We start from the raw sequence: 9,521 nt of genomic DNA, 5'->3' as shown, positions 1-9,521 counted from the left end.
GTAGTTTCATTTGTGTTTTTTTGAGAGCTGGTTTCCCCCTTTTTTTTCCAAATTTCTTTGGTGTCTATGGCCACTCCAGCCCCACTATCAAATATGGAAATTATTTTGACTCCTTTGTGCTCCATTGGTAAGGTGGTGTTTCCTTCTTCTCCTTCATAATAATCTCCCACCTTGTTATAAGTATTGGTTTCATTTTTTCTTTCTTTGGTGGAGTTTTACCCATGTTTTCATCTATAGGAATATCTTGGAGAGGAATTTTCAATCCCCTCTTCTCTAAGTTTTTGCCCACTTCTTACCATATATGTGGTCTAATTTTCAACAACTCTAAGAGAAAAAGTGTGCATTGTGTAGGAGAAGACATCAATTCATGAAGGCTTTTGGTATTTATCATTTTTTGTGTGGCTTTCCACTAAGATGGTACCACTCTAACCTCAAATTTTGTTTTTTGTTATCCTATGAAGGATGGTAGAGTCTATAGAGAGTGTGGTTTGCTCTCTTCAAATGCTATAGACCTAGTATCTCCATATAGAGATAATATATATCCAAAGTAGAGCTCATGATCCATATTGATCTTAGTAATAGATGCAGATTGTAAAGTAGCACTACCATCTTTGTGGTTTTTGATTGTTTCCCGCAAGGATTATGGCCATGGTTCTTCCACTTTGGGAATAGGCAGTATCTCTTGAGACTTGGCCTTGTCCGTTGTGTTAGCTGCTACCCTTGTATCCAATGGTGTTTTTGTTTCAGGCCTCATGTGATTGTTTGTTTCATCTCTTTTGTGTTCAATTTTGTTGTACATTTCATGGAATAACAGTATTTGTTTATGGATGTCTAATTTCTCTTTCTCCTTTAGAATCTGAGCTGTCTCTATGAGCCTTTTGCACAATGTCAATCTCTTTGTTTTGATTTTAGGATGTGGGTACTTCAACCCTATCTGTTCCAATGTCTCATTAGGATTTAGTCTTGCCTTGTAGGTTTGCTATAGAGCATCCAAATGCTCATCAATTTTATCTACCAAGATTGAACCTCTAGATGATATTTTGGATGATTTTCTTTCTCCATTTGTTTCTTGTTTTTCTTTTCTTGTTCCAGCTACTCTTTGGCTTGTTGCAACTTGGTTTCTAGGGTGGTTTTCTCTTTCAACATTTTTACTTTCATTTTGTCTTGTTTATCTTTTCACAATTTTCTTCCATTCCTTATTGATATGTTCTCAATTTCCGTTTGAATAGGCAGTTTATTTTTCATCCTTGACAGGGTTTTTTTTTTTGGCAACTTCTTGAGCTTGAGCCCAAGTCATCACATTTATAAGAAACATGGGTTCTATCTCAAATCTGCTTGAAGAAGGTAGCACTCCAACAATGCTCATTATTACTTTTCCCTTGTTGTTTGGGTGTTTTGGATAATCAAGAATCAAGTATGTAATAACACATTTAAGACAATATCCAAATATGTCTACATTCGTTTTTTGATGAGGACAATTTCTTGGCCAAGATTTCCTCCACACTCGTAGCATGGTCCTACTTTTTGTGTAGTTGGTGGTGCAGCCAATGGTTGTTCTTTCCTGGTAAGTATGGTCTTTGAGCCATACTCTGGATTGGCTATAAACATGAGCATGTTCTCGTCCATGGAACAATGATTTCTCATGTTTTGTGGCACATACAATGGTTGAGTGTAGTTAACTATCACTCTACTATCATTTAGAAGAGGTGAATGTTGCCCTGGCATGTGTTGCGGTCTCAACTGAGTGCTACACCATGGGGTGGGATGATTCCCTCCACAAGTGTCACATCTCCTCAATTATTTTCGTTGTACATTTGGGTTTTGTCTATAGGCTTGGTTCATTCTCCTCACCACTTCTTCGACCACTTGAATCTTGATCAATGCTCGCCACTGTAGGAGTTTGAACATCCCGCTTTGTTGTGGATTTACTCGTTGGAGAAGAGGCACTACTAGTCAAGTTATCTGAATCATCACCTCTTTGTAAGCCTTGCAATTGTCAACTATATAAAGCTTCTCTGGTGACTTGCTCAAATTCCGTGCATGCTTTCAAATGTAGGTCCTTTTTTAGATTGATTGCTACAAGGCTAGACGTCTGAAATCAAGGTTTGGTGGTACAAAATTGGTTGTCCTCTTGACAGTACCTTTGACAAATATTTCCCATGCAATAGATCAATGTCCTAAAAGAAATCACTTACCGTATTTATACCATTGGATACATCTTCAAAAGAAGAACATAAATTTTAGACAAGTTTTGACATAAAATGCAAAAATTTTACCAATCCCCACTGTTTCATTAGTACCAATAAGGTGGAAAAAATATGGCCCTTCTTTTGTGCCACCAAATCCTATTTTCATCCAAACTTGTTGCATAAGAAGGCAATGCATAGCAAAAAGGGATTGATTATGAAGAGACTTTTGCATTTTCTCCCACTTGTCGTATGACTACTTTTCATTTTCAATGTGCATTGGAAGCTCATTTTTATAGAATGTACATCAATCAAACATTGTTACTACTTTCTTGAATGGTGATATATTTGAGGAAGTATATGTAACATAGCCTCGCGGTTTTGTCAAGAAAAGACAAGAAAATAAAGTGTGAAAATGTGAGAAAGCTTTGTATGGGTTAAAGCAATATCCTAGTGCTTTGTATGAAAAAGTTGACACTTAGTTGGTTAAACAAGGCTTTTCATAATAGTCCAAACTAAAGCACTTTTTATGTCAAACGTCAGGGTGATGTATTTCTCATCGTCGTTTTGTATGTAGATGATATTTATTACTGGTCCAAATAAAATACACATTGTTGAATTAAAGGCTAAATTGGATGCCACTTTCAAAATGAAAGACTTGAGGCTTTTGCATCATTACTTGGGTATACAACTTAAGCATTTTGATGATGGTATTGCTTTGTGTTAAGCAAGATACATAGAAACATTACTGTAAGTTCAGACTTGAGGACTCCAAACCTATTGCTACTACAACGAGAACAAGTTTGAAATTGAGTCTTCATGATGCTAGAGATTTTTTTGATGTCATTCTTTCTCAGATTGTTTTTGGATGCCTTATTTATGTATGAAATACAAGGCCAAAAATTCAATTTGCAATCTCACAGGTCGGCAGATTTATGCATAGCCCAAGGTCTAAGCATTGGCATTCTTTAAAAGGATATTTAACTACTTGAGTAGCACTTTACATCCATTGGGATGCGAGATTTTGTTTCATCTCTTGTGTGAAAAACCTCTTCCACCTAGAAAAGTGATGTGTCAATAACCCATGTGAAGAACCTCTTACAATACATGTGTACAGCATAGCCACTTGTGTTTGTGCATAAGCAGCCATATATATGCTTCGTGTGTCAAAAGGCTACTTCTTTGTATGTGCCTATATAGAGGCACATTATGTTCAATAAAGCTAAGTCTATTATTTTGCAACCATACTCTATTGTATTGTGTACCCAAATCAAACCCTAAGCTAATTCTACTCTAACCATGCTTATGCCATGAATGGCACCCTAACCTATCCACCTTAACCTAGCAAGTGGTATTAGAGCATTAGCTAGATTAGCATTTCCTAATCTAATAGGTGTGTGTGCGTGCTCTATCTATGTGGAAGCCACCTCCTACATAAGAGGCCAAATTGGGCGTGCATTTTTTGGCTTCATTTTGAGCAGGGCTACAACTTGCAAGCTACACTTGCTGACCTTCTGCAGCCCAACGTTGATCACCTCGCCTGCTTGCCTCAGCATATCGTTCATCCCACGCTCTCATCTACCTTGCCTCTCACCTACCTGCAACTCGCCTGCTAACAACCTGTGAATTGTTTGAGGCCCATCGCTTGTGAGGTTGCGCTGACCTAACCCTCGTCTGTTGTGTTGTTCATCTCCCCCCATCATCTGCAACACTTGGCACAACCACTCCCCTCAATCGCTTATTGCGGACTCTAGAAAAAAACCCACTACATTATCCACTAGCCTTGGCCCTCACTCACACTCAGTCATTGTATCCCGCACATTGAATGGCATCCAATCGGCCCTACCAAATTTGAGCTCACAGTCTCACTATCATGTCTCTATTGAGCAGTCAATTTGGAGACAGCAAATCATTTGTTGAGCAAGGGTTGCACACCCACATAGTCTTGATGAATCTCGCCATCATATTTGCCCTCGAGCACTTGAAGTGTTGGTTCTCTTGTACTTGTAGTCCATGTTGTTGTTGTTGTTTCTCCCCATCCGCTACAGTGGCATAGCCAACCCTCCCTTCAACTCGTGCCTGTAGTGCAATATAGAAGCACCCCAAATTGTCGGCAACCTTATTTTCCCCATTACTCTGGTCATTGTTTTTTAATCCATTTCCAGACTCTGTCGACAAAGTTGCTTGTCTTGACCCCCAATCAAGCCCCCCCCCCCCCCCCCCCCCCCCCCCCCCCCCGCACAAGCTTTTGTTCACACGCAATGGCCTAAGCAAGCTTTTCCAAAGTTCAAACCCACTTACCAAAAGGTAGTTCTTGCCATTAAAAGAGCAGCATAAGCTAGGCATCAACACACATCTTCAAAGCATCATCAAGCTTCAAAGAGAATTCAAAATCTCCCCATCAAAAAGCATTTAAAAGGATTTTTCAAGCTTCAAAGTTTTTTTTTTTGTGAAGAGGTGCTCCATATTATTGGAGAGTGACTTCACAAATAACTTTGTAGAATCTTTGAGGTTCAGTGTAAACAAGGACTAGACACTACTCTTATTAAAGAGTAAGACCTTCCCCCACATCACTTGGGGTGCACCACAATGGGTGAGAAAAACATTGAAAAAATTATCGGTCAAGGCTTCCACACGTGGCAGGCAAAACCAAGGTCTACATAATGCGAAAGCAATTATGGTATGTGGTTAAGCCACTAGTTGAAGGTGACAGAGTAGAAACATGGTAAAGCTTAGCACAATTTGCATCTCAAGATGAGCAAGCTCTCGGCATTCTGCTCACATCACTTGACGACAACTTTGTGAATTATTTGGATGATTGTACCACTGCACACGAATCATGGAATACCTTAGAAAAGCATTTTTGTGCTATTTCCAATCATTCTAAAATTGCATTAAAGATGCCACCTACAGATTGCTTATGCAGCCTGGAGAATGTTTGCCATCTCTCATCAATAGGCTCGAAAGTATCTGCACGCAGTTGACATATATAAAATGCCCATTAGAAAATGAAGACCAAATTGATGTTGCTTCTCAAAGTTGTGCATCATACAGATTCTGAACAAATTGTAACATTGCTTAAAGAGAAAGACACAATTCATAAACTTGAAGATGTAATAAACTCTCTTCAAGAGCACAAAAAGAAGCTCAAAGATAATCAACCACACACAAATGGCGCTTTTGTTGTCTCATCCAACCGCTACAACCACCAACACTTTAAAGTGCACACACTATGGTAGATCAAATCATCTTTCAAAGAATTCCTATGAAGTCAAACCTTGCCACATTTGTGGCAAGAACAACCATGCTACAAAGTATTGCAGATTCAAAGATAAATCTTTACAGGTTACTAAACACAAAAAGCATTTCAAAGATAAAGGAAAAGCTGAAATCAACCTCGTTGGCTGAAGATTTTGACGACGAGGGCGACAACAATGTTGGCTTGGTATATGATGATATACTGTGAGCATTCTCTTTTGTGTACCTTACCCTCTGTGTGTGTAAAAAAGAGGATTGTGTGTGCCTCCACCTACTTTTGTTCAAGGGGAGGCTTGTGCTTTGTGTGCCTCACCCTAGTGTGTTTTGAGGGGAGGATAATTTCGTGTGAGTGATATGCAACCAAACCCCACATAGGGGAGGATTGTTGTGATGCGAGCTTTTGTTGCCTCTTGTGTGAACAACCTCTTACACATAGAAAGGTGATGTGTCAATAACCCATGTGAAGAACCTCTTATACAATCCATGAGTAAAGGATAGCCACTTGTGTTTATGCATAAGTAGCCACATATATGCTCATGTGTCAAAAGGATGCTTCTTTGTACATACCTATATAGAGGCACATTATGCTCAATAAAACTAAGTCTATTATTTTGCAACCATACTCTATTGTATTGTGTGCCCAAATCAGACCCTAAGCTAAATCTACTCTAACCATGATTATGCCATGAATGTCACCCTAACCTATCCACCTTAACCTATCAACATCTTGGGATGTTTTACCCCAAGGGGGATATCATTGTCACCAAATTTGCATGCTTTTTTGGATTCAAATTGGGCTAGTTATTATGACACACAAGTGTCCATAGATGGTTTTTGTTTCATGCTTGGCAGTTCATGCATCTCATGGTTGAGCAAGAAGCAACCTATTGTGGCCATTGGCCACTTCCAGGTGTGAAGCTAATCACAGGGCAGTCTTGATAGCTACAGCTAAGTTTGTATGGCTCAGACACCTTATGGATAATTTAAATGTTGGACATGGCATTTCCAACATCATCTACGTTGACAATCAGAGCGCATTGGCTGTTTACGAGGAACACTTCCTTTCAGAAATAAATCTCTTCCAACTCAAGATAGAGAAGGATTTTCCTTGCTCTAAAGTCAACTCAAGGATAAGATATTCCATTTTCTTTATTGGATTGGCCTTATACAACGGGGTAGGATATCAAGCCAATCTCTAACCATGTCTATTCATTGCAAGAGTGGGTGGCTTCTACAAGACATTTCCTTGGAGATTTTGAGCATACCTACTAGGAATAGACTATCAACAACACGTTTAAGTTGGAGGATTCTTGTTATGTTCATTTGAAGGACATCAATTCAGATCGTTCTAAAAAATACATTTTCAACAGGAGCACTCTCAAGCTACCAGCTCATTTGCATTGGAATGACATCAAATGTCGTGTACATAATCGGAAGTTCCGTGCCTTCAGCCCCACGAGTGACAAGTTGACGGCGCCACCAAGTGGCTCTTTGTGTGTATCAAAGGGTGTACATCTTCTAGAGAAATTTTTGCCAACAAATTTCCTTCCTACCCTCCCCATCGATGATCATCATTATGTATTTTCCAATGACATCATGGAACTATTTGACTTGCAAGAGAACTATTGCCTTGCTATAGTTGCCCAAAATCTACAAGAGGATGATAATATAATCGACCCTGCCAATGACAAGTATTCTGTCATGGATGCCAATATAACAACATGTGAGTTTGTTGAACTAGCAGAGGCACTAACAATGGTATACAAGGATGTAGCCGCACGTGCCCTTAATGCTCCCAATGAAGGTGGATTTCAGCGTGGTGCAAGAAAGGCTTGGAATCACTAAATTGTAAAAAATGTTTCCATCAATGTCCTTGGTGTCCTTCTCATCCTATGTGATGGATAGCTCCCTTGACCTATGGAGTGCTACAATCGTCAAAATAGATGAAAATCAAAAGGTATGGTTTTATTTAAACAATTCTTTTCTTTCATGTTGGTAATGCATGTATTGAGCCTTTCATGTGTATGTACCAACACTTGGTTTTAATTTCTTGTAGCTCATTGTCTATGATGATAAGTTCATTCCTCATACCCATGGATGAGGCAAGGGAGACTCGAGAAAGAATGTGTTGCACACAAAGCAAGCATGAACATTAAAAGGAAACAAATTTTCAAATCAAAGTATTATCATATCAACAAACCAGTTACATTACTATGTAGTGTGTGATATACTAATTTTTTCAAGCACTGATGAATGTCTTGTGGAAGGTCTCCAAAACTATTGGAAATTTTCATAGTCAGTATCATTCCGCGTCTTCAGTTCACAAAACTTGAATATTGCTTCTAAGCTTTTTTGTACATTTGCCTTGCGATTTGAGGCTACACCATTGTTTGATGATCAACTACAACAATGTGCAAGTTTTTCCACCTATTGTATCTCAAAGCTTGTCTTTCCTGTGCACTATGGCTTTTATTTTTTCTTTCATCCACAAGCATTGAAAGGAAGAGTCGGTCTTTCCCACTACCAATGGACAATTTCTTTCAAACATCACCACATGTTTAGACCTCTTTTTATCTTACTCTATCTTAACATATCCTCCTGCAAACCCATCTCTTAGAATACTATCTCTAAGGCTGAGATTGGCCTTTGCTTTACAATGGTAAGTTGAATTTTCCATGTGAAATAGACATAGAGAAACATTAGTTTTTAATTATCCTACAAAGTGCAAACATTGTGCATGTGTGTACCCTAGATAGTGGAATATCCATAACAAGTCAAAATTTAGGGTCGTAAATATGCCTACCCGATGCTCTTCTCTAGTATGGCATGTCCAAGATAGGAATCCCTCCCATGCAATACAAGCAAGTTCTTTTACTTGTTGCTCCTTTGGAAACATTGTACGTGCATTTCAAAGTCTTTAAGTCTCCAATCATGTGCCACTCAATTGTGTAGGAGCCCATGTCCTCAACATCCAATTTCTTTCCATTTCTTTGTTCATTTATTATTTTTGGGATACTATTTTCATTTAAAATTAACCCAATTCAATATAATTAAGCTTTTAGTCAGCACCTAAAAGGTATTTTTAAGTTGTTTGGAATGCACGCTCAAAAGCATGCAACTTTCGTTGAACATAACTTCAACTGACTTTGAAGGTTTCAAGAAGAAAAATGTTGTGCTTAGATTACACGTTAAATTTTTTAGGACCATTGGGTGGAATGCTTGCATCCAGAGCTCTATTCATGAGTGTGATTGTGAATCCTCAATCTTTTTCTTTTATAAGCTTGCACTCATTTAATTGAATCACAAACTTTAGACCACCATTGCACTCGCCGGGAGTAACATTAAACAGTTGCACTCTTCATCAGGAGTAACATTGAACAATTGCACATTGTACATCTACAAAGCGATCAGGTCATAAAAAATATTGCTATACTTGTCATATACCACTTCCTCCGCTCTTAGCAATCTATATGTCGATTCAATGTGAAAAGGACTTTCCAACTCTTGAAACACCTCTTTGTTCACTTTTCGTTTTTTCTTTTGAATAGAGAAAGAGTTTGGAAATAGTGTTCTCTTGATGTGAATATTTTTACATGTATTTGCATAAACTGAACAAGAGAAGCTAGAAAGCTAAGCCCTTCCTAGTGGAATATCACTGCAGATGATATCACATACTTGTAAATGGCAACATATATTTTATTCGATATATTGGCTTCATCCAAAATTGATTGAATGCCGTGTTCATGGAGTTGGTTCTCCTTTAAAAGGTTGTCACGCTATTTGGCAATGACCTTTACATAGCGCTTGTCATCCAAAAGGCCAAAAGTATTTTTCTGATTCAATATGAGACCATTAGGACCTGAGGAGGTCATTGCTATACTCCACTTCCTTACCCGGGTGAAGCAAGGATCTGGACATGCATGTCAAAAGTAAGAGATATGTCTGCGAACCTATGAAATTAAACCTAGGAAGGATAGATGGACTTACTTGATGCCTTACACTCTTTTTTTTATTCCTTCCAATCCAACCTTTAAGTCCTCGATGTCTCGTAAGGAGAGAGGGCGAGTACTATGATGA

The sequence above is a fragment of the Adiantum capillus-veneris genome, chromosome 3, assembly GCF_014529385.1.
Source record: "Adiantum capillus-veneris isolate H3 chromosome 3, ASM1452938v2, whole genome shotgun sequence".
In the NCBI taxonomy this organism is placed as follows: Eukaryota; Viridiplantae; Streptophyta; class Polypodiopsida; order Polypodiales; family Pteridaceae; genus Adiantum; species Adiantum capillus-veneris.
This window is presented reverse-complemented; position numbering follows the sequence as displayed.